The 27,174-nt window shown below is 33.3% G+C and overlaps 1 long non-coding RNA gene across 2 annotated transcripts in view; it reads right to left on the bottom strand.

Moving 5' to 3' along the window:
• LOC141516248 (uncharacterized) overlaps positions 1–27,174 on the bottom strand; it is a 108,822-nt gene that overhangs the window by 26,641 nt on the left and 55,007 nt on the right. Inside the window, exon 3 of one of the 2 annotated variants that reach the window (XR_012476650.1) lies at positions 564–650. The exons of the other annotated variant lie outside the window; for it this stretch is intronic. This is a non-coding gene — a long non-coding RNA (uncharacterized LOC141516248). The remainder of the gene's footprint in view (positions 1–563; positions 651–27,174) is intronic. 2 annotated transcript variants of the gene reach the window in all.

Raw genomic sequence — 27,174 nt, forward strand, 5'->3', positions numbered from 1 at the left:
GTCTCAAGACATTGGGTATAATAATAAAAACCATGGACTGCTATGAAGCAATTACATCTAATTAAAGGAATAGTAATAAAAGAGTTAGCATTCATATAAAATTTGCCTTTTGCCAACCATAAGGGATGAGATCCTCACAACAATTCTGAGACGTGGGTGCCATTATTTTCTTCTTACATAATAGTAAACTGAGGTAAATAGACATAAAGTTCATGACAACATGTTTTTTTTTAGGTTTTTTGCAAGGCAAATGGGCTTGAGTGGCTTTCCTAAGGCCACACAGCCAGGCAATCATTAAATATCTGAGGCTGACAGAACTCAGGTACTCCTGGCTCCAGGGCTGGTGCTCTATCCACTGCGCCACCTAGCTGCCCCCATGGCAACATTTTAAATTTTAAGACCTAGTACTCTTCATACTTTGAAATTAAAAAAAAAGATTATTATCCATGAAATCATGTATTTCTATTGCTTAAGATATGTGGTGACAATTTCTGGATCTGTATAAACTTTTCCTCTATATCCTTAAAGAAATATATCAATCCTTAGTCCTCTGCCTCCTTTACCTGTCTTTGAGACTTTCCAGGTAAGAAGCTTGCTCTCTGTTTGAAGTTTCCAAATCCCATCCTTCCAGGCATCTCAAGCTACATATACTAGGAAATACATAAAAATTTCATAATCAATTTAAATTCATACCTGTTATTTTTAGGTTAGCTTAAAGTTTATTGGACTGAAATGGCTATAAATCATTGATTTGCAATTTACTGATTTCTAAAAACACCATTTTTTTCTTCTGCCATTTCTGACTTTTAACTATTCTAGCATTGGACTATACCCTGAAATCTTAAAAATAATGGCACCCTAACTCAGATGCTAATTTTTTGACTGATTATTCCTATTCCAACCTTTTAACAAATAAATCCATAACCCAAAAGAATAAAAGGGTAATTTATAATTAAAACAGTCTACTAAAATAAATTTTCAAATATTAGGCATCATCCTTATGCACATATAAACTGAGGTAACTGGGAATAATAATGATAATAATAATAAATTTAACTTAAAATTAGACCAGAATAAATTCCATTATACCTGTATCCAAATAGTATTACACAGAATCTTTAACTAACTAATTGACTCAGCTCACTATAATTTTTTTCTTAATTTGTTGCAATTCAGGTATTCCTTAAAAGATTAAGGTACTAAATATCCTTTGAAAATATTTTTAACCCTTGCAATAACTTTAAACAACTTACAAAACTTGGTCTATTCGAGTTATAATCAAGTTCTGGTATATTATTCACAAAAGTTGGAACAAAACATTTTCAAATTACTTTCTAAAATAAGTATGACTTTTCATGATAAAGGGTAGGACATTTCTGAAGATTCAGATAAATTAACTAGCAAGATACAGAGAGACATAGTCTTGTAGATATAAGAACTCAAGACAGACAAACAATTTAGCAATGCTGCTCATCAGTCACATAAATACATGCAGTTTCAAGATCACTCAGCTAAAAGTGCTCACTGGGAAAAGACAGACAGAAATAAAGATATCAACAGCAATAACCATAAAATTTTGTATTTCTATTTCATACTTACACATTTGCATACAGAGGAAACAATGTCTCCTTTTTAAGGTCTTGGTGGCCAAATTTGTCTCAATTTTTCAAGAGAGTCTAATGGTGAGTTCTTGTATTATAAGGGGTCTAATTGTGCTGTAAGCCCAGAATAGCTCAACTTCTCTTTACTAGCTATCTGCTTTCAGATGCTGCATTTGAAAAAATACAGGGTTCTCAAGCAGGATGTTCCCTGCCTAGAAAGGATCTGCCAGGTGCAGAGACTTTACGGTTGCAGAAAGACTCAAAAAATTACCCATACCCTATATGACCAGCTGCTAGGGTGCTAAACACCTATCCTGTGTTGCAGAGAGTAAGAGCTCGAGATATTCCTGTACAGAGTACCAAAAATGCTGAGGTTCAAGATATAGGTCATTTCTTAAAGTCACAGAGTTAAGTAAGTATTAAGGATCTGAAGTGGATTTGAACTCAGGTCCTCCTGAATTCAAGGCTGGTTCTCTATCAACTATACCACCTAGCTGATTCCACCTAGATCATTTCTTGAAAGAATTTAGCCTCCAACTTTCTCTAATTCAAAGGAAGTCATTTATTTTTTGGGGGGGGGATCACATTCCCCTGGAGCTGACTGGTCTCCAAAAGGGAGACAGCAAAACAAATAAGGAAAAGGTAAACTTTTATAGAGGGCAAAGTTGTAGGAAGATGAGATAATCTTGCAGATGAGATATGTAATAATGAGACAATCTTTTCAGAATAGGAGGGATTTATTATCTTATTGATAGGAGGTTTGTCTTGTCCCTGGTTGGGCGGGTGGGGGTATAGGGATTTACTGAATCCTTGCCAGGGGCAAAGTCCTTCACTGAGTTTCTACCCAAGTCTAACTTTAATAAGTGACTCTGGAGTTTTCTCACAGTATTTGAGTTTGTTTAGAAATGTCCTCTTCTATACTTGGCATCAATTACTTACCCTCAATAAAGGTTATCTTAAAGATATAAAATTTGCCTTCTCAGGACCTACTCTGTGTTCTCCTATCAAGATTTTTGCCTCAGTTTGTCTTCTTCCCTTAAATATCCATAGCCTTGCGCATGTCACCAAATCTCTTTCTGCATTACCATGATATATGTTTTTATACATGTGTACACTTTATTTTTGTCTGTTTGGTATGCCTTATGGTAATTTCCATTTTCCTTTAAATCCTTGAACCTAAGTATTTGCTTTAAAAAGAATCATACATTGGGGGTGGGTAGGTGGTGCAGTGGATAGAGCACGGACCCTGGAGCCAGGATTACCTGAGTTCAAATCCGGTTTTAGACACTTAATAATTACCTAGCTGTGTGGCCTTGGGCAAGCCACTTAACCCCATTGCCTTGCAAAAACTAAAAAAACAAACAAAAAAGAGTCATACAGCCAAATAAAACACCATGTCATTTGAAGGTTATTATTTTCATACTACATAGCAGATGATTCTTACAAATAAATTCTTTTCATGGCAAATTTATTTTTTTATTAATTTTGGGTTACCAGACTTTGTTATTTTTAACCTCAAATAATTAAAACATTTTCACAAAGTAATATATAGGATTTAAATAATATTATATTTAGTTCAATCACTTATGAATACCTTGGTTTTATTATTCAAGTCATAGGTGGATTAATCACAATAAGATGCAAATTAATGAGACTTGACTGTCATGAGCCATTAAAAAAAATACTGCACAGGCATTCTTTCTACTGTTATCTAATTTTGTGGTTGTAGCTAGGACTGGATTAGATGTGAGACTAGGAGGCAGTAAGGAGATACAAACTTGCATCTCCATTTTACTCTGGTTGGACTGTATACATAATATTTCAGGTTAAAAAGTTAAAGCTTGAAAGAACCTTAGTCCTTTAGTCATAAATCCAAGTCTCTTATTTTACAGATGTGGAAGCTGAGAATTAAAGATTTTAAGTTTTTTGCCCAAGGTCACGTGGGAAGAACATGACAGAAGTATGATTCAAATTCGTGTCTTCTGACTCTAAATAATGTAATCTTTTCATTGTGTCACACTGTTTCTCCATTCATACTTTATGTATAATTACAAAATTCCTATAGGAAAAATACCACACACACACACACACACACACACACACACACACACACACACATACACACACAGACATAGACACAGAAAATCAGAAAATAGAAATTTTTATTCCATGACTACCACTGGATTGTCTTCTCAAAACCAATATACAAATAGCTCAAGGGAAGAATTGTTTAACTAGTATTGAAAGTTATCATCTTACCATATTTTCAAATTTCTCTAGGAGTGAACATTCATGTATATATGTATTTATTTAACATATATGAAATATGTATATGAAAACTACTTATAAAATATTTGTAAAAACAAAAATTTGCATATGTGTTAACTATCTTATCTACATTTTATATTGTAAGTCATTGATTTTTGTCTGGGGGTCCTTGACAACATTTATTCTAACTCATTTGGCAGTTAAGGACATTGAATTTCAAGAGAAAATTGAGTAACATCTAAAAATCAAATAGAAAGTTGCAAAACCAGGATTTGTGTCTGTGATTTCTGACTCTAATATAATAATACAGTCCTCATAGAATTTCCTCATTTGAATTCCCTAGAAAAATTGTTTTGTTTTTTTAAGTTTTCTTCCTTTTTTTATTTTTGAATGTTTTCTTTTTCTCTTGATATCCAAGCAATATACTTTTTTTTTTTACCGGCCATCTCTCAACTCTTACTGACAGTTCTTAACACCTAGCACTCCTTTAGAATGAACTTCTCTGACTTTTGGTCTTTGTCCTTACCCAGATCCTTTCTGTCTACAAGGAGTAATAAGACCAAATAGTTCTGTCAGTGCTGTTTAACTTGTTTCCATTTTCTTATTTTTTTTTTATATAAAGTCATAAAATTTTATTTTTTCCCTTTAAATAGCCTTCTATACTTGGCATATATCTTTGTGACCAAACATCAATGAGATAAGATCAAAATGTTTGGGCAAATCAATTCATGGCAGGGGCCATTAACAGAAACCCGTGTGAATTGGATTTTATCAATAGCATGGTCCTAGTTCCAATTAGCCCTCACTACATAGGCAAGGCCTTGATCTCTGCATGGGACCACTGTGAATTGGTGCTCTGTGTACTTCTGAATAAAATGTCATCATTCATGAAATCAAAGGTCTTATAGTTTATTATTCATATAAGTCTTAGAAAATAAAAATCTTACAAACTCCACAGCTAACAGCTGCCCTTTTTTTTATATTCTCTTTTGGTAGTTCACTTAAAAAAAACAGCAGACTTTCACCATCTAATTCTTTGAATACATGAATCAGATTTTGGAATCAGCAAGATGGTTAGCCTCTCATGCAAGGGAATAAATTTGCTTGAGAAGACAGAAATAAAAATGAAAGCTATAAATTGAAATTAGTTTTTTTTAAAAATCAATACTAAAGTCATCTAACTCTGGGAATATCCTCCTGTGAAGTAATCCAATAAGTCTAAGATGCCCTATTTGGAGAAGTTTTATCACTTATCTCTTGGACATTTGTCAGGAAATGAGAATTCATCCAGAAATCAGAACTATGGTGACTCAAGGGATCTAAAAGTGACCAACTACATTATATGCTGAAACAAATGTAATTTTAGAGGCAGTGTGTACAGTTAATAGATATTTGGCCTTTAATTCAGGAAGATGTTGATTCATCTATCTGTAACACATTATTCTTTTGTCATCGTGGCAATATAACTTGACCTCTCAGTTTCCCAGGACATTCTCTGACACTACCTAAAAGTTGATTCGATGATCTACATTAGAAGAGTTACCATAGGATTCTAGATTTTTGAATTGGAAAATACTTTAAAGTCTGTGGATGCAAGAACTATAAAAATTTAGAAACCAAGCCAGTGAAAGAGTTTATTATGTATATATATTTTTTATAATTATGGGTATGTGGAAGCATTATTTGACATACAGAGGATTACTTCTCTATGGGGATATCTGAATAAATCACTCAATGTTTTGGAGATTATTTAATGTTTAATTTTAAGTTTGAGAGAAAAGAACTAAATTATCAGAAAAATAAAAATTAAAGGAGGATCATCAAAAGCTAAAAAAGAGAGTCAAATATATAAGCAGTATTTAATAAGTAGGAGAGATTAAGTTAGGGCATCATATTTATGTCCCACTGGAATTGATGCAAAAAATTCAGTCATTCAGGAATCACTATTGATCTGCCACTGCCCTTAGGATCAGTGTCTTGTATTTTAGGGGAAGAGAGACAAAGATTATGTAATCCTGTTGAAAATTGACTTTAGGGTATTGAGAAAGAATTGAATGTTATGAGCATGTTCCATATGTTAGACTTTATTCAATCTTCCAAGTGGTCTTTGGAGCATAAATGAGTTTTATATGACATTCATTCATATATATATATATATATATATATATATATATATATATATATACTTACTCTGTAGAAAAAAAACAACAACATTTTTTTGTCTCCTGAGACAAATCTGAGAATTTCATTCAAAAGGTCATTGCCTGTTTAAGTGGGCTTGGCTGTGTTTGACTGAGAAGAAGGTATAGACAGGCTTACTCCAGGGACTCATTAGTGTGATGGGCATTGGGATAAAGAACTGCTAGATTATATAAAGGCTACATGAAAACTTGCAAGCACTACAAATAGCAGAAACATAAGGCAGGTAGTTAAATACAATTACTCAAAAAAGATAAAGTACAGAAATAAATCATTCCATGTTTTGCAGATTTTTCAATTTACTTTTAAACTTGAGAGAAAATGACTAAATTATCAGAAAAATAACCATTAAAGAGAGATCAACAAAAGATGAAAAAGAGAATTAAATATATAAGCAACATTTAAATAAGTAGGAGAGATTATGTTAGAGAAACATATTTAAAATACCATGGACTACTTCACCCCTTACACCCTTATTATTGAATTAATAATTTTTGTTGAAGAAAAATCACAGAGTGAAAGGATCCTTAAATGAAAAGAGGTGGAATAGAGGGAGAGAAGTAATAAGTGATACATATTTCTCAAATCTATTAGTGAATAAATAGCAAAGGGATAATGACTCTTACAATACTTTGGCTAGAAAACAAGATGATGGAGAATGGAAAAATATACAGAAGTGAAGGATAGAAACTAGAAGAATGAAAGGGTTGGTGTTCTCAAATAATAAAAGGAAGAGGGTCTTACTGAAGATCATTATCATGGGAAAAGCAGTAAATACCTATGATGGAAAACAAGAACTTCATTATTGGTATGTATAATACCTTAGGGGACTTATCTCTTTTGAGTTTGTTCTATCTTAATAGATAGCATTATAGTTCAGGAGGAAGACAATTTAAGCACTTAAGGGTAGCTTAATGAAACAGAAATGGGTGGGGATATAAACCCTGAGATTATGTAGTACTGACACCAGAAGTAGAGACATTTAGGGGGATGATGGTAATAATAATGGACCACCCAATTTGAGGTACTAGTAATTTTGATCCTGGTACATTCTTTCTAGCCATATTGCTTCCTTCTTAAAAATACTTCCAAGAATAAAGTATAACTTCAAAAGGGGGTAACAGGAAGGATAAATGAAATTAATTAAATAGATATTGATAAAAAGAATGAATTTAACCCTCATGAAAGCTTTACTGGAATGGAGAACACAAAATTAACTTCAGCTTAAATCCCATAAGATTACAAAATATTTTTTAAAAAAAGGAATAAAGCAGGATACAGACCACAAATCAAAGAAAATATTTGAAAAATGCATAAGAAAGGAGGAGAGTTAATGTAGAAGAAAGCAGAGAGACTTAGGAAAAAAGTTTGAGAAAAAAACAAAATAAACAGGAAATGATAAAGTAGATGAAGGGAGATTTTGAACAAAATATTTAAACCAAAAGGGAAAGATAAAAAAAAGGGAAGAAATTGATTTCTACCATATAAAAAATTAATAATTTAAAGGAAAACCTCAAAACTGGGAAAGAGGTATTAGGGGAGAACCTTGGGACTGGAGTTGTATAAATTTATTTCAGAAAAACAAAAACCTAATAGCTATTTCCTGAAAAGGAGAGTTAAAAAATCTTTTAAATTTCTAGAAATATGAGACTCTCTCTCTATCTTTCAATAAATACACATAAAGATGCATAGCCATGGTTAACATACCCCAAATTGCCTACCATTTAATTTTCTTAAAAAGTCTGAATTACAAAAAAGATATATAGTAATATTAGATTTTTATGTTCCTTGCTCAGAGTTGGGCCAATAAAATGAATATAAATAAGAGGGAAATGCAGAATTAACAAATAGTTGAAAATTTAGAGCTGAAAGATGTATATCTTCTGCATCAGACTACTAGTGCATTTACATTTTATTCAGTATCAGTACTTAAGCAAAAATAGATCACATATTAAAGTGCTGTGATGATTTAAAGAAATGTGACAAAGGAAAAAATGCTTGAGTATTTCATTTACAGATTAAAGTAGGAGAAATAATGGACAGAAATATGTTTTATAGTTTATTTATTCTCTCCACACTAACCATGTACTTTATATTAACAATGACCCCCACCCCCTTTTTTCTGTTCATTCTATGAGATGAAGTCATTGAAGTTTTAGCAAAGTACTTGGCAAGTTCTTAGATAGGACTCAGTAAATCCTTGCCCCAAGGCTACAGACAATCCACTATTAACAAAACAATGGAACCTTGCTGAAATCTGAAAGAATTAAGTCTTTGAACTACCACCCTTTATCTATCTATCTATCTATCTATCTATCTATCTATCTATCTATCTATCTATCCCTAATTACCTCATCCCTGCTCTCTGAGTTACCATCCCCATCAATAAACACCTAATAACCTCATTTTCCTGCCTCTTTTAAAGCTCACTCACCCCTCAGTTGAGTTGCACTTCTTTCTTTGGGAGGGAAACCTATGCTAAGGGATTGTAATCCCCAAAAATAACCTCTCATGTTCGCTTTACATACTTTACTGCTTTACCATGATGGTTTGTCTTCCTTTAGGAAGGTAGCCTGCTTTTGGGGATCATTCTCCAAATGACCTCTGATCTCCCTATGCCCTTCTTTACTACTTATCTCCTGATTGTCTTCCAGTTAAAGCTAGCCAACTCTTGGAGAGAGAGTAATCCTCGTTAACCTTTTATGCTCCTATACCTTTCTTTTTTACTCATACTGTCACGGTGACATGGTCATTCATACAGTGGCTGCTGCTGATTTTCAACTACCTTTACTATTTCCCTCATTTTACTACTTTAACTCACCTTCTTTACCTTACTGTTTCCCTAAAGAACTTTGTGAATTAACTTGTTAATTTTTGCAGCAACCTTTGAATTAAAATTGCTTACCCTCCTAAATCAGACAACCTTATGATTTCTTCACTATAAAAACAAATCCTATTGATCCTTGCAAGCCCCCCTCTCCTGAGCCATTCTCCCAGTTTCATAAATACAATTAAAAAAGTAGTACTCAATACAAATAGCTCTCTAAGTAGTCCTGTGCTAAGTAGAGATTTAACAAGTAAATAGTATAACGAGTGATTCAAACACATCATTGAAACAATTATAACTTTAAATTTTTAAGAAAATATGTTATAAGCAGGACTTCTGGCCAAGATGGAAGAGAGAAGACAGAAACAGTACTAAAATCTCCTGATCTTCCTCCATATATGATATGAAACAAACCACTTAACAGAAATCTGATTAACAAAACCCAGATAGAAAAGCCAGGAGAAAGAATATCTTCCTCAGGATTTGTCTTCTGCAGTTGTGGGTGAGTCTGGGTGCAGAGGGCTGAGTCTGCCTGGAGCACAGGACAGGTGACAGCTTGGGAGCCTGGATCAGCCAGAGATTAGTGAGAGGTTGAGGATCTGAGAAGCAGACCAGTTTGATCAGCTGTGGGGCTAGAGCCTGGTCCACCAGAGGGTCTTGGGTCAACTAGAGAGCAAAAGGCATTGGTGTTGGCAGTGACCCTTGGGAGCTTGCTGGCAGGGGTAGAGGGAAAGTTCTGGTGTGGGAGAGCTTCAGACTCCTCTCATCTGAAGGAACTCAGAGTCCAAGCCTCCATTTCAGCTGAAGCCTCTTCCCAGTACAAACACAATTACAGACTAACTCTTCCCCAGGCTAAGGCCAAGAAGCAGAGCCAGCTCAGCTGACAATAGGAAGAGTGATCACCACCTCAGTCCAGGGTATAGCCCACCACTGACCAAAGACAAAAATATTTACCAGCTTCAATCACTCCCTCCAGGTCAAGGGAGATGGCCTCAATCAAGGTAACAGAAACTCCAGAGAAAGCAACTAGCACCCCCACTGGGCCAGCTGGAGATATGACACTGAGTGACCAAAACCTCTAGCACCCCCTACTGGCCAACTGGAGATATTATACTCTGTGAGTAAAGCCCCTAGGGATCCCATCACCAAAACTCTGTGAACCAGCCCCTCCCCAATTCAAAGTCTTAGTAAAATGAAGAAAGGACAGACAAAAGGAGGGTCCACAGAAAAATTCTTGGAAGGAAAAGGCCCTAACACAGAGAGACCTAGAAGCTCTGAGGAGAATATGTTCTAGTCTCCAGCACAGAAAGACCTCCTTGACAAAATAAAGAAGTTTAAAAATCAATTGGAAAATTTGGGAACAGAAACCCAAGAAAAGATTAACACCTTGGAACAAGAAAACAAATCATTGGGAAATACAATTGGACAAATGCAAAAAGAAAATAATTTTTTTCAAAACCTCAACTGGTGAAATGGAAAACTCTTTCAAAAATAGAACTGACTAATTGGAAAAGGAGTTGCAAAAGGTAAATGAAGAAAATTCTTCTCTAAAAAAAGGAGTCTGTGGAAACTAATGAGTTCATGAGACAGAAAGAGCCTGTTAAATAAAACGAAAAAAATAGAAAAAATAGAAGAAAACATAAAATAACTCATTGGCAAAACCACTGACTTTGAGAATAAATCGAAGAGATCTTCCTGAAAACGTTGAAGAGAAAAAAAGCCTCGACTTAATATTAGAGGATTTAATGATGGAAAAACTGCCCTGATATCATGGAACCAGAGGGCAAAATAGTTACTGAAGAAAGAGATCCTTAGGGTGGCTAGGTGGCGTAGTGGATAAAGCACAAGCCCTGGAGTCAGGAGTACCTGGGTTCAAATCTGGTCTCAGACACTTAATAATTACTTGGCTGTGTGACCTTGGGCAAGTCATTTAACCCCACATGCTTTGCAAAAAAACCCTAAAAAATAAAAAGAAAGAGATCCTAAAATTAAAACACCAAGGATTGTTATGGTCAAACTCCAGAACTATCAGGTAAAATAGAAAATCCTGCAAGCAGTCAGAAAGAAACATTTGAGATACCAAGGAGACACTATAAGGATTACACAGGACATGGCTGCATCAACATTAAGGGAGTAAAGGGCTTAGCATGAGATATTCCAAAGAGCAAGGGAGTTTGGAATGCATCCACTATTGGGCAAAGCTGAGTCTTCTCTTTCAGGGGAAAATATGGACATGTAATGAAATGGAAGACTTCCAACAGTTCCTGATGAAAAAAACAGAGCCAAATAGAAAATTAGTACATCACAAAGGAGGTTCAAACGACACATGAAAAAATTAAAAGGTGGGCGGGGGGTAAAGGAAAAAACTGCTAAACAATAAGATGAAACTGGCTATATCCTAGAATGGGAAAAAAAGTCTCATAACTCTTAAGAATTGTAACTCTATCAGAGAGAATATACTTAGCCAGAAATGGTAGACAATCATGATTTATTCATGAGACTGCTACCCATTGGAATGAAACTAGCTATATCCCTACTTGGGAGGAAGACTCTAACAATTCTCAAGAACTGAAACTCTATTAGAGAGAATATACTTAGCCGGAAGTGATGGATAGTCAGGATTTTCTATGACTCAGATAGAATGATTTAAAAACACCTCCTCCTTAAAAAAGGGGGACAGGAAGGAGATGGGAGGAGGAAGGGGATTGAATGGGGTAAATATCATTACATTAAGAGGTACAAAAGATCTATGGTAATAGAGGGGAAGAAAGGAGGAGGTGAGAAATACCTGAATCTTCCTCTCATCAGACTTGGTTTAAAGCAAACTTACACATACACACTCAGTTAACTTAAAAAAATCCTACCTTTCAAGTATCAAAAGGGGAAAAGTGGAAGGGAGATTGGAGACAGGGATGGTGAGAAACAGAGCAACTAACAGAAGGAAGGGAAGGAAAAGGGAAAAAAAGGGAAAGGGGAAAGAAAAGGGATGGGGAAGGCAAACACACTGAAGGGGGAGGTATTCAGAAACAAAATACCGAGGAATATGGATAGAAGGAAAAAAGGGGGGAAATACAAACAGAGGGAAGACAGCATGGAGGATGATAAAGTGTTAGTAATTATAACTTTGAATGTGAATGAGATGAACTCTCCCTTAAAAAATAAGCAAAAAGCAGAGTAGGTTAAAAACCAGAATCTTATGATATGCTGCTTGCAAGAAACTCATTTGAAGCAGAGAGATACATATAGAATAAAGGGAAAAGGCTGGAACAAAATATATTTTGCTTCAGCTGAAGTGAAAAAAAAGCAGGGGTAGCAATCCTTATTTCAGAAAGAGTACTTGCAAAAATAGATAGTGTTAAAAGAGATAAGGAAGGAAACTATATCCTCCTAAAAGATACCATCAACAATAAAGTGATTTCAATACTGAATATGTATACACCCAATGGGATAGCATCCAGATTCTTAGAGGAGAAGCTGAAAGAACTACAGGAAGACATAGACAGCAAAACTCTACTAGTGTGAGACTTCAACCTCCCGCTCTCAGATTTAGTTAAATTGAATCATAAAATAAACAAGAAAGATGTTAAAAAGTTAGGGATTAAGGAGTTAGGGAGTTAAGGATTGTTGGAAAACCTAGATATGATAGATTTATGGAGGAAATTGAATGGGAATAGAAAGAAATATAACTTTTTCTCTGCAGTACATGGAACTTAAACAAAAATTGACCATGTACAAGGGCATAAAATCCTAATAATAAATTGCAGAAAGACAGAAATAGTGAATACATCTGTGTCAAATCATAATGCAATAAAAATCATATGCAATATTGAACCAGGGAGACATAGTCCCAGAACTAATAGGAAACTGAATAACCTCATTTTAAAGAATGAGTAGATCAAAGTACTTATTATAGAAAGAATTGATTATTTTATCCTATATAATGACAATAATAATGAAACAAAAAAACCCAAACTTATGGGATTCGCTCAAAGTGGCACTCAGGGGATATATTATATCTTTTACATGAATAAATTAGAGAAAAAGGAAATCAATTAATTAAATATACAACAAAAAAATTAGAGAAGGAGCAAATTAAAAACCTCCAATAATATGTTAAATTAGAAATTCTTAAAATTAAAGGAGAAATTAATAAAAATAGAAAGCAAAAAACTATTGAATTAATAAATAAAACCAAGAGTTGATTTTATGAAAAAAACAATAAAATTGATAAATTTCTGGGCAATTTGATTAAAAGAAAGAAGAAAAACAAATTGATAGTATCATAAATGAAAAAGCTGAACTCACCACCAATGAGGAGGCAATTAAAGTAACAATTTAGAATTATTTTGCCCAACTCTATGCCAATAAATTTGACAATCTAAGTGAAATAGATGAATATTGACAAAAATATAAGTTGCCCAGGTTAAATGAAGAGATTTAATACCTAAACAACCCTATTTCAGAAAAAAGAAATTCAACAAACCATCATTGAACTCCCTAAGAAAAAAAATCTCCAGGGTCTGATGGATTAACAAGTGAATTCTACCAAACATTTAAGGAACAATTGGTTCCAATTTTATATTTATTTATATTTATATATATATTTATTATCTTTGGAAAAAAATGGGAAGACAGAACTCTGCCTAACTCTTTCTATGAAACCAATATGGAAGAGTTAAAACAGAGAAAAATATTATAGACCTATCTCCCTGATGAATATAGATGCAAAAATCTTTTAAAAAATCTTAGCAAAATGATTACAACAAGTTATCACTAGGATAATAGGATGCGACCAAGTGGGATTTATCCCAAGAATGCAGGGTTGGTTCAATATTAGGGAAACTTTTAGTATAATTAATTATATCAACAACAAACCTTTCAAAAATTATTTAATTTTATCAATAGATGCTGAAAAAGCTTTTGAAAAAATACACTACCCATTCCTACTAAAAACACTAGAGAGTGTAGGAATAAATGAACTGTTCCTTAGAATAATAAGCAGTATCTATCTGAAACCATCCACAAGCATTATATTCAATGGGGAGAGGCTAGAGACATTCCCAGAAAGATCATGGGTGAAACAAGGATGGCCATTATCACCACTACTATTCAATATCATATTAGAAATATTAGCTTCAGCAATAAAAAAAGAAAAAGAAATTGAAGGAATTAGAATTGAGAAGGAAGAGACAAAACTCTCACTCTTTGCAGATGACATGATGGTCTACTTAGAGAATCCCAAGAAATCATCCAAAAACCTACTGGAAACAATTAGCAATTTTAGCAAAGTTGCAAGATATTAAATAAGCCCTCATATATATATATATATGTATATATATACATATATATATATATATGTATGTATATGACTAGCAAGATTCAGCAGGAAGAGCTAAAAAGATAAATCCCTCTCAAAATAACCTCAGACAATATAAAATACCTGGGAGTCTGTTTGCTCAGGCAGACTCAGAAATTTTTGAAAACAATTACAAAACACTTCTGACATAATCAAATTTAAATAAAATCAAATTTAAATAACTGAGCAAACATTAACTGCTCGTGGATAGGTCAAGCTAATATAATAAAAATGACAATTCTACCAAAACTAAACTACCTGTTTAGTACCCTATCAATCAAAATTCCAAAAAAAATATATTTTAATGAGTTAGAAAAAGTTGTAAGTAAATTCATATGGAGAAATAAAAAGTCCAGAATTTCCAGGGATTCAATGAAAAAAAGTGCAAAAGAAGGTGGTTTAGCCTTACCTGATCTAAAATTATATTATAAAACATCAGTCATCAAAACTGTCTGGTACTGGCCAAGAAATATAGTGGTGGACCAGTGGAACAGACTAGGTGCAATAGCAGGAAACTATTATAGTAATTTGCTGTTTGATAAACCCAGAGAGTCCAGCTATTAGGATAAAAATTCTCTCTTCGATAAAAACTGCTGCAAAAATTGGAAGTTAATATGGAAGAAATTTAGATTAGACCTACACCTCACACCCTATACCAAGATAAGATCAAAATGGATACAGGATTTAGAAATAAAAACAATATTATAAGCAAACTAGAAGATCGAGGAATACTTTACCTGTCAGCTCTATGGAAAGGGAAGCAGTTTATGACTAAGGAAGAGATAGAGAATGTCACTAAAAAGAAACTAGATGATTTTGATTACATTAAATTAAAAAAGCTTTTGCACAGACAAAATCACTGTAATCAAGATCAAAAGAAATATAGTAAACTGGGAAACAATCTTTACAGCTAATGTTTCTGACAAAAGATTCATTTCTAAAATATACAAAGAACTAAGTCAAATTAAAAAAAAAAGTCATTCCCCAATTGACAAATGGTCAAAGGATATGCAAAGGCAATTTGCAGATGAGGAGATCAAAGCAATCCAAAGTTACATGAAAAAATGCTCTAAATCATTACTTATTAGAAAAATTCAAATTAAAGCTTCTCTGAGGTACCACCTCACACCTCTCAGACTGGCCAATATGACCATAATGGACAATAATTATTGTTGGAAGGGTTGTGGGAAATCAGGAACACTAATACATTGTGGGTGGAGCTGTGAACTCATCCACCCTTTCTGGAGAGCAATTAGGGAAAAACATATTGATAGAAAATTAAGGTTAAAATATAAGATTATTTCTATGAAAAGGGCATGATTTGATTTTGAAAAAAGTTTGCAATAGAATGTGCAGTATAAAATTTATATTTGAAGAGAAGGGTAAATGTAATAGCATGGTTTAATATGAGGGAATGATGAGCATGGCAAGAGAAGTAAAAACACTGGGATTCTAAATACCATGCCTTTCACATAACAGTAGTAAAAATGATTTATGTATTTATGAATTCCTAATTAAGAAATGTAAAGGAGGAGGATAATATACAGGAGGCAACATGGAAATTGGGGAATTCATGATACAGCTTGGACCATGGTTTGAAGTAATGTGAACTGTGGACTTCTGATGTAAGCTTGATTATAAGGAAAAGAAGTGAATGGTGTTTGATCTTCCAATTCTCAGCGATGTCAGCTTTGACTAGGGGCTCACTACAATATTAAACCAATTATCTGTCCCAGGTTTTTATTCTTTACTGAGCTGGTTATCTGTTCCATATGTGGATATGGACAATGGGAGAGTATGATGAGTTACTTTGTTGTCCAATGATTCCAGTCTTAACTGATTCATTGTGATCATTAGGATTTTCTTAGCAAAAGTATTGGAGTGGTTTGCCATTTCTTTCTCCAGATCATTTTTAACAGATGATGAATTGAAACAAACAGGGTGAAATTTGCTCCTGGTCACAAAGCTTGCATGTGTCTGAGGCCATATTTGAATGCACATAAATGAGTCTTCATCACTTAAGGTCTGGCATTGTATCTACTTCACCACCTAGTTGTCCTTTTAGGGGTATACTCCTCAGAAAGAAATGAAGTGGTAAGAAGTAGAGAATAGTTTGAAAGAAGATGCTGATTGAGGTTGAAGGCTTAGAATAGAAATGGGTTTAGTTTAGTTTTGGGACTTCCTTTGGTGATATCCTCAATGTGATTTATTGTGGTGGTTCAAAGGTACAAGTTTGTGGCTTATGTTGTTCGAATATCCTTATCCAGCATGTATCCCTTTTAGGGAATAGTTAAAGTGAAATCATATCCAATCCAGCTCTGTCAGACTCAAACCCAGTGAGTCTGTTTGTTTTTTTCTCTATCCTTAGTGAAAGTTGTTCCAGGAAACTGGGAAATCCACCATCCCTAAACCACTAAATAACTACTTTGCCAGATTCTGCTCTTCAATGTCACAGAAAAATGATGTATATCTTTTTGTGCAATATCTCCTACAGAATATTGTTAGTATATATCAGTTCAAGAAAATGTTTCTAACATGTTCTCTAAGACATTTTGTTTAAGATACCTAAAAGTAAAGTATTTTATTGTAGGGTTTTATATACTTTAAAAATAAAGTATGGATAAATAAAAAAAATGAAGAATAGGACATTTACTTGTGCTTAATTATAAATGCATATTTTACAGAAACTGACTGTGATACTTAGAAACAGGAATTCAGCAAAACAAATCTGTCAAGGAGAGTATCCCAGGAGGTTTAGTTACTGATACAGTGAATGGACCTTGTTAGAGGGTATCTTTACCTAATAGGTAAAGTATGAACCCCAAGGAAAATGAATTAGTAAGACTTCAATAGCCATATTTGTAATCTAGTTAGAGATTATTTGCTATATTTTAATGGAAAGGGAAATACAATAACTAATTTGCAACTTACTTTCTAATAAAACTATTTCAATAATATTTTTCACAGACATATATGCATTTAAAATAAAATATTAAAGAACCATATATGTATCAAAGATAAAAATATTGTTGAAATAGCTTAATAATTATGCATGCAAAATACATGAAAATATAGAAGTTTTAAAGATTATTTTATAAATAAATAAATATAAATGAATTTGTATATATGTATAAGTATATATATACATAATTTAGACATCATATTTCAGAAAACAGAAAAAGAAAGTGAAACAAAAATCCCTGGTAATTCCTAGTGTCTCCATATAGTCTTGCAGACTTTAATAGTAACTTTTGGATAGGTGATTCTCATCCAGCCCTACCTCCCTTCCATCACTGACAATAAAATCATTTGTGCAATATACACATTTTAAACCCTAAGAAATTTACTTTTTTGTTTCTGTATGAATTGTACTGATTTGTTTGTGTAGTATATGCCTATAGTTTAAGTTTTGTTACTTTTGTTTCTCTTTCTTAGAAAAAGCAATGAAAGTCTTATGTATATTTTTTCTCTCTACACTTTAACCACTGTTTCTGAAAAATTCAGACCTCAAACCTAAGTCATTTCTTTAATCTCTGTAATATGTTTCATATAGGACTCAGGTATTTAGGTAGGCATTCTATTAAGGATCTTCAATTATTTCTAAAAATTGATTTTCAACCCATTGGTTAAAGCTGAAAAGGAAGAATTGCAAAAAGCTACTATCAAATCATTTTATTTTCTGGGAAGGATAAATATCATGAAATTGAATTGTGTGGCAAGAAAGGGCAAGGTAATAGGAGTCATGACAGCAAGTCACATCCTTGCTAAGCCTTATCACTTTCCTTGTCCTCAGTTTCTGCATAAGTGAAATGGAGAGAATTACATTTTCTGTCTCTTGGAAAGTTTTTTTTTTTGTGAGGAACATTTCTTTGGAAAATTTTTGTATGACTATATTCAGTTGTGTGTTCTAAGGGAATTTAAGTTCTATGGAGTCAGAAACTATTTGACTTTTTTCTTTGTATGATTATATTATTGGCTACCACAATACTTTGCACTTATATAGCAAGACCATAATAAATGTTGCATAAATTAATGAGCATTAGTATTCTATCTTAGATGACTTATTTAGTAGCATGACAGTTTTCTACTTTATCTATTCCTTTTCATGCTTGTAGTTACACATTCTAAAAAGGAAGCAAAAAATAAAATCTGAACTAAGTCATTTAAAGTTGTTCTATTTTTCTTGATTGATTTCAACTGTATTTAGATATGAAGCTTGAGATCTGTCCCACTCTATCGGTTGTTTTTGATCACCTGGAAGAGGGGATTTATGATGCTTAATAAACTCTTATCCATGGAATCTTGCTATGAACTCTTTTGGATATAACTTTTTTTTCTTTTTTTGAAAATTTGTAAATGTTTTATTTGTTTTCCAATTATGTACAATAGTAATATGTACCTATCATTCTTGTAAGGTTTTTGAATTTTACAATTTCCCCCCTGCTTCCCCCCAATAGAAGGCTATCTGATAGTCTTTACATTGTTTCCATGTTATACATTGATGTAAATTGAATGTATTATAAGAGAAAACATAAACCCCACTCCCCCCCCCCAAGAAGATGAGAAACCTCAAAAACAGAGAGAGAGAGAGAGAGAGAGAGAGAGAGAGAGAGAGAGAGAGAGAGAAATGTACTTCAGTCTGTGTTCAGATTCCAATGACTCTGTCTCTGGGGTAAGTTGCTTTCTTTATCATAAGTTTACCAGAGAAGTTGCTTCAATATTTTTCCTACAGTTGCTATTACTAGCTGTACCTCCACTCTATTCCTCCCCACTCTCATTTATTATGTTCTCTATTTCACCTTTCATCCTGGCCCTGTCCAAAAGTGTGTTGGATATGAGTACCCTCTCCTTCAATCTTCCCTCTCTTCTACCAACTATTCTTCCCTTCCCTCCACCCATTTCCCCCTTATCCCATCCTTTTCTTCTCATTTTTACCTAGGGTAAGATAGATGTCTATACCCTATTAAGTGTGTATGTTATTTCCTCTCTGAGACATTTCTGATGAGAATAAAGGCTAACTCATTCCCCCTTGCCTTCCCCTTTCTCATTCCATTGAAAAGATGTTTTCTTGACTCTCATGTGAAATTTTTTAGCTTCTTCTTCATCTCCTTTCCCTTCCTACCAATACTTTCTTTTATCACCCATTAACTCCATATTTTTACTGTACTATACCATTATATTCCACTCCTTCTTATGTCCTGTCTATATATGCTTCTTCTAACAGCTCTTATAAATGAGAAAGTTCATATGAGTTATCAATATCTTCTTCCCATGCAGGAATACAAACAGTTAAATATAATTAAGTTCCTCATAGTTACTCCTTTTCTTCCACTCCCTCTACGGTTTACTAGAGTCCTGTACTTGGAGATCAAACTTTCTGTAGCTCTGGTTGTTTCAACAGGAAAGTTTGAAAGTCCCCTGCTTCATTGAAAATCTATCTTTTCCCCTGAAAAAGGATGTTCAGTTTTGCTGAGTAGTTGATTCTTGGTTGCCTTCTGGAATATCATATTCCAATCCCTACAAGTCCTTAATGTAGATGCTGCCAGATCCTGTGTAATTCTGAATATGGAACCTTGGTAGTTGAACTGTTTGTTTCTGGCAGCTTTTAGAAGTTTTAGAATTTTTTCTTTGATTTGGGGGTTTTTGGAATTTGACTATAGTATTTCTCGAAGTTTTCTCTTGGGATCTCTTTTAGGAGGTGACCAGTGAATTCTCTCTGGTTCTATTTTACCCTCTGCTTCTAGAATCTCAGGGCAATTTTGATCTATTATTTCTTGAAAAATGAAGTCTAGGCTCTTATCCTGAACATGGCTTTCAGATAGCCCAATAATTTTTATTTCAAGCTCAGTTGTTTTTCCAATGATTAATTTCACATTTTTCTTCTAATTTTGGACTTTTTTGGAAGAGTTTTATTTCTTCCTGATTTCTTGCAAAGTCATCAGCTTCCTTTCATTCCATTCTGCATTTAAAGGAGTTATTTTCTTCAGAGCTTTTTTATTTCTTTTTCCAGCTGGCCAATTCTGCTTTTTAAAAGCATTCTTCTCCTCATTTGCCTTTTCTTTTGCTGTTTCCATTGGGCCTAAAGTGGTTTTTAACATATTATTTTCTTCAGTATTTTTTTATATCTTTCACCATATATCTTTCATAATTTTTCTGCATCACTCTCATTTCTCCTCCCAATTTTTCTTCCACCTCCCTGAATTGCTTTTCAAAATCTTTTTTTGAGCTCATCCTTAGTCTGAGTCCATTTTCTATTTCTCTTGGAGGTTTTGAATATGTAAGTTTCAATTTTGTCATCATCTAAGTACGTATTTTGCTCTTCCATGGGACTACAGTAATTCTCTATGGTCAGATTCTTCTTTTTCTGTTGTTTGTTCATTTCCTCAGCCCAAGACAGCACTTACAAGGCTTTGACTTTTTTTGGGGGGGGGGACACCCCATAGGACCATTATTCCTCCAAGGTCTTATGCTCTCTTGCCTGTGCTATGATATGTAGATTGCTCCTGTACTTCCCTCTTCCCTGGAGCTATAAGGAGGAATCCACCTTGGTTACTTAGTGTGGAAGCCCAAACTGCAACCCGATCTGAGTGTAGGCTTGAAGCAGAGTCCTACCCTGAGGGAGAGCAGAGAAATCTCTGCAGACTTCCCTTACCATTTCTGGGGATGGAGGTTGCTTTCTCCAGATTCTCCCTGGAGATTCTGCAGCTTGTGTTCCTTACTCCACACTCATTCTGGTGTAGCAGAGTTCTCTCACCACCCCTTCAAGTTGTTGTTGGTGATCTCTGGGCTCTGTTGGACTGGGCTGACCTGGGCTGCGATGCAGCTTGGGCTGCGCTTGGCTTTTTTTCCAACCACTGGTCCTGGTGAGACACACCTTTCCTGCAGAATTTGGACTGGGAAAATGTATCACTCATGGGGTGGCAAGGTGGTGCAGTAGAAAGAGAACCAGCCCTGGAGTCAGGAGGACCTGAGTTCAAATCTGACCTCAGCTGTGTGGCCTTGGGAAAGTCACTGAACCCCACTGCCTTGCAAAAAAAAAAAGAAAATGTATCACTCAGTCTTTTTGTGGGTTCTTCCCCTTTAAATTTTGGCTAGAGTCATAATTTGTTGGTTTTTGGAGTTTGAGGGGGAAGGAGTTCCCAGGGAAATGTTACATTCACATGCCACCTTGGCTCTGCCCTGACAAAACTCTTTTTAAACGTTTTTTTCAGTTGACTTTAAAAGTATTAAGGATGAATTACTCAAGTACACTTTTATAATAGTTGTTTTCTAAATTTTAAATAACTCTATGATGTTTTAGAATGATAATTTAAACATTTAAGATTTCAGAATCAGAATTCTGTGATCGCTAGCTATATATCACCCCTTCCGTATCTTTTAAAGTTATGATTCTTGTCTGTGTTTCTCCAGAAATCAATCATTTAAACTCAACTATATGCTGAATGCTTTCCTTTATGGGTTACAACATAATATTTGAGGTGTCCATTCACTATCTTTCATTCCAGATGAATGATCATTATAATTCATTTTCTAGTAACATTTTTAAACCTGATACTGGATAGTTTTGTTCTTGATAAGATTATTACTTTTCTTGAATACAGGTAGTGTCAGTAGAATGTCACAATCTGATTGTACTTGTTATTCAACTTTCTAGTTGCCCTTTGGTGTGCTTTTAATTTTAATTATTCTATATGTAATACTCCAACACTAACAATTATAGAACATCACAGGAAAAATTTTGCTAAGTAGATCATCTTGTTTTATTTTAATTTGGTTTTTTTTCAGTCTTGGCTGAGATATTGGAGTTGTTTGCAATTTCCTTCTCTAACTTATTTTATAGATAAATAAACATGATTAAGTGATTGGATCAGGATCACATAACTAGAAAGTGTCTGAGGTCAGATTTGAACCCAGGAAGGTAAGTCTTCCTGACTTCAGACCCAGCATTCTACCCACAATGCCAGTTAACTGCCCTATCAAAATCATGGCATAAAGTAATTTGATATCAGTGAAGTGTTACAAAATTTTCCATACTTAAAATGATGAGAGCAACAGATTGGCTTGACAATTAAATAAGTATACCAGTTAATGAAAGTATACATATTAATGGACAAATAAGAATGCTGGGAATTTAGAAATATTTCATAATCTTAGGAAAATAAGTTTTATCTACCTTTTCTTTGACTGAATTTTTATTTGAATTATAAAATTTTTGAAGAAAGAAATTATTCATTTCTATTGTCAATCAGGAAAAAAATGGTGAGGCATATACATAAACTTGCTGTTTTAGTTGAAGGTAGGGAAGAGCTACTAAGATAGTAAAATTTATGTGTATAGTTCACACTACCATATTTCCAAATATTCTATTGTTTGGATAAATATACAAATTGTATTCTAGGAACATGATATTCAAACTTAATTTTTCCCAAATCTAAGTATCTTCAAAGATTTTCTATTATACCTAATTAATTAATATTTGAAATAATATGTAAGCTCCAGAAGAAAAATTTTTCATAGCTAAGTTGAGAAACAAGAATTTTTAAATTAAAATTCAAATGAAATAAAAGTATAGAGTATATATATATATATTCATGTATATATTTGATTTTTGCATATACATGAATACATATATATGCATATACATATATATATATATATATGTACCAATCATTTTTTGTTTCCATTGCATGAAAAGATGTTGAAAAAATTGAGATTTTTTTTAATTCAGGAGTTTATATTATTTTAAATAGTATGTTAGTGAGTGAGTTTAGTTGGTTTCTATATTTTAACTAGCTGTAGTTTTTATATAAAGTATTGGTCATCTGACTCCAGAATATTGTGTTGTTAGTCCCTGTCAGTGTAGGGAGTGGTTCATTTGGAATGAATAGATCTTTGTTTGAATCCTAGATCATTTCTTAATAACACCCATGCTACCTAAAATCATTTAACCTCTCTGAGCATTAGTTTGCTCATCTATAAAATGAGAGTTAGATACAGAGATAAATTTAAAATCTTTTGAGCATTTTATTTCCAATAATCTTTAGTGTTTTGAATGGTCTCAGTACTTGGCTAAGCCAGCTTTTGGCCACACAGTTAGTCTTATTAGAACAAAGAATAGGTTGCTTTTCTGAGCCTGGAATATAGGAGACAGTTTCTGCCCATGGGTCAGCTCTCTCCCCACTCCACCAAAAAAAAAGACAGTCTGGAATTGCATCATTCAAAATACTGGAGGCGAAGGCTAAAAGTAAAAATAATAATTTTATATTAAAGAGGGTTGGTGTGAGGAGACACCTTTTGCAAGGATACCAATTTATTTCTCTTTTTGAGAAAATATTAAAGAGTCCCATTTAAGAACTTTTGTGTTACACATCCAGAAACTAAAGTTAAATCACTGAATTTGGGGATTTATAAAAAAAATGAGAGTATAACTGGACTTAATAGCTATAAAACAAATAATCATTTCTTAATTTTCTAGAATTTCTAGGGTTCACAGATGATAAAAATCTCTTGGATAAGTATATTTTGGGAAAGTGACAGTAATTATTTCAAGACCCTGAAGCTCAGGGATTTAAACTCAGGGAAAGGAATAGACATCTAGTAATATGTTCAGAACTATAGACAGTTCCAAACATATTATATGAAAAATGACAGAACATTTAGCCTTGTGATGATCAGAAAGTGATTTAGAAAGTCAAATGTATATAAACCATGCTTTCCTTGCTATAGTGAAAATAACATTTGCTTCAGGCTTATTAGACAGACATTCACTTCATATCAAGGCAGAAGCCTCTATCTGAATTAATCAATCTGCTATCTGTTGTTGCAAAGATACATTTTTAGATATACTTCTCAGGGGGAAATAATCACTATAAAAATTTTCTATATGCATCCCAGAAAATATTGTGTAAAAATCTAGTACATTACTCAATTGGAATAAATCTTTATCAGGATAGATTACATAAAAGTTCTCATCTGTAAATGAAGAGTTGAACTTGAGTATCCCTAGGGCCCTTTTAAGTCCTAATCATGCATGACTCAAGGTGAGCCTTTGGAATTTTCCTTAAAAATGAATTTAATACAAATAAAAAATATTTACTCTCATTAGATAAACCCAGGGTGTTAGACATTGCAAAATATGAATGAAATGGTACAGTTAACCAAGTTTCTTTTGCAGTGTAAGTTTTTTCATATGATTATCAGGTTCATCTCAGGACCTATTGTACTATGTCCAAAGTAACAATGACACTCAAAAAAGATGAAGAAGTACTGAACCTTTCTAAGAAAACACAAAACTAATGTATGTTAGAGGAAATGCAATTTTGAAAGTACTCAGAGAAGGGTTGAGAAAATACATTCTTCATTTAGGGAGAGAAGTAGGGAAAATTCTGGGTACAGAATTTTGCTTACACTGTCAGATGTAGGCACTATTTCACTTGGTTTTCTTTAGCTGTGGGGGATGGACAGGAATAAAGTGATCCCATCATTTTTGAAATGGCAATGATATAGAAACACAAGACTTTATTGATGATAGATATGATTACTCACACTTGATCAACCAAAAAGGTTGGAAAACATCAATAATTATGCAGGTTTTAAAAGAGTCAGCAAGGTATAATTGAAAGAAACCCAGAACTGAAGTCCGCAGAATCTAGGTTTCATTCTCAACTCCATCCTTTATTAACTATGTAGCCATCTCTAAGTCTCTTAACCTCTCAAAGTCTTGGTTTCTCTATCTGTGAAATGAAAATGATGCAACATTTATGCAATGAACCTTAAGGAGTTGTGGAAAGAGTGTTATATAAATGTAAAAGTAAATTCCTACTTTCTAATTGCTTAAAAAACTTATGAATGAAATGCATGATTATGATGATATCTTTGATAAATACATGAGAAGGCAACAGATCTGCTTTCATAGTTGATTTCCTAAAATATACCAAATAACTGCCAATTGATTTGAACCAGATTAAATGTAATTGGGGAATATTTAATAAAATAAAATGCTAAAATACAATAAAAATATAGACAAAATGTCACTTTCTAAGAGTTCCTCATGTATGGATTTAAGGCATCATTTCTATTCCAGTTTGATACTGCTACTATAAATAATATAATACTTCAGTTATTGTATGGTGAATCCAAAGAAACAAAGAAAAATAAAAATGGAATTTTGAGATTGATTTTTAAATAAGGAGTCTTTCATGCCCAAAATTAGAGGAAGGGTTCCAATTTATCAGTCACATGCTCTTTGGAAGATTTGTGGAAAGACATGGGGAAGAACAGCAAAAGTTGAAAAAGAAAAACAGAGACCATAATACATTTACACTGGTGGATGGAATACCCATTCTGATAAAATAATTGATCCATTAAAGTAATGAATCACTTAAATAGTACATAAAGAAAATAAGTAAGTCAGAATGATACATTTTCTCTAGAGTAGGACAAAGATGAAACTAATGTTAAGTTAATATTACTTATTCTTTTAAGTGATCTTGTCACCATAAGAATAGGAAAATCCAAAATAGCTTTTTTATTTCTTACACTGTCTTAAAAATATTTCTCCATGTCTGTTAATTTCAACTCTCTATGCCTAGGTGGAATTCTTTTTGAGATTAAAACTAAGTGAATCAAAAGCACCAATTGAATCTGATATACTTTAACATAACCTGAATTAACTTAGATTAAAAAAACCCTAAATATGTGATTTAATTTATATAAAGAAACCCCACTTATCAGGCACATCCTCCACCTATACAGATTAGCATGTCTTGCAACATACGTTTTTAGAGTGTTGTCTGAGGAGGAGAGTTTGAAAACCTATTTTCTATTTATTATACTATAACACACTCCCTTTCTATCATTGAGTAGGGTACATAATCTTAAATTCTATTTGTAGAGTGAAACTGATTAGCAAATAAACTAAATAAAAGTCAATATCATATGAAAAAAATGACCTTTAAAAGTTTCAAACAGAATTACTTACATGGCAGTATACTGTATTTAACCTTTAAAAGAATAGTCATTTTAGACATTATGACTTTATTTTAAAAGAGTTTCAAAATCAATATGTCAAGAAATTATACTATTTTCATCAACACAGTTTTTTTTATGTTACTGCTGTATAGATTTTATAGTTCATTTGCCCCACCAAGAATAGGTCATTTACATAAAGTATTCATGCATCTTTCTAGTTATTTATTATTTACATTCCATTACAATTCTGCAATTGGAGAATTAAGAAGAGATTGACTATTTTCTGCCTGATCTCTGAATGGGGGAATATAATATTGAGTTGAAAGATATGAATTTGAGTCCTGACTCCAACAGTCACTCACTCTTTGACTGTTGCAAGTTACCCTAAATTTCTTATGTCTTGACAGAGTCTATATCTATAAAATGGGGGTGAGGAATATGGGAATACATTAATATAGAACCAGAATAGCATACTTCATAAAAGCTAGGCCTTAGATGAAGGAAAATGTGGTTTAAGTCCTGCTTCTGACCCAAAATAGCTTTATGATTATGAAAAAAATTGCATAAACTTTCTGTAACCCCAGGCAAGTTTGTAAGGCTCTAAGTTACAGTTGAATTGGTGATCTTCCTTGGTGGCCAAAATTTCTGTCCTTAGAGAGCTCCATGCTAATGAAGGGTCAAGAACAAATGAAGAAAAAAAAATAATTCTCCCATTTTTTATTTCATGGGGTAGGTACTTCAGTGATCTTATTCAAAAATGGATTAAAGATCTCATTTACATATGGGCATTCATAGAACTAGTGTAGATAGCAAACACTTTTCACCTTTGGAATCCATGAGATTCTTTCTAGAAATTCTACATAGAACCTCTCTAGCAAAAAGCATCTATTAAGTGCCTATTATGTGCCACTATTTTACATTAGGAAGATCTTTTTCTGATTCTCCAAATATTT

This window comes from Macrotis lagotis, chromosome 3 (assembly GCF_037893015.1).
Source record: "Macrotis lagotis isolate mMagLag1 chromosome 3, bilby.v1.9.chrom.fasta, whole genome shotgun sequence".
In the NCBI taxonomy this organism is placed as follows: Eukaryota; Metazoa; Chordata; class Mammalia; order Peramelemorphia; family Peramelidae; genus Macrotis; species Macrotis lagotis.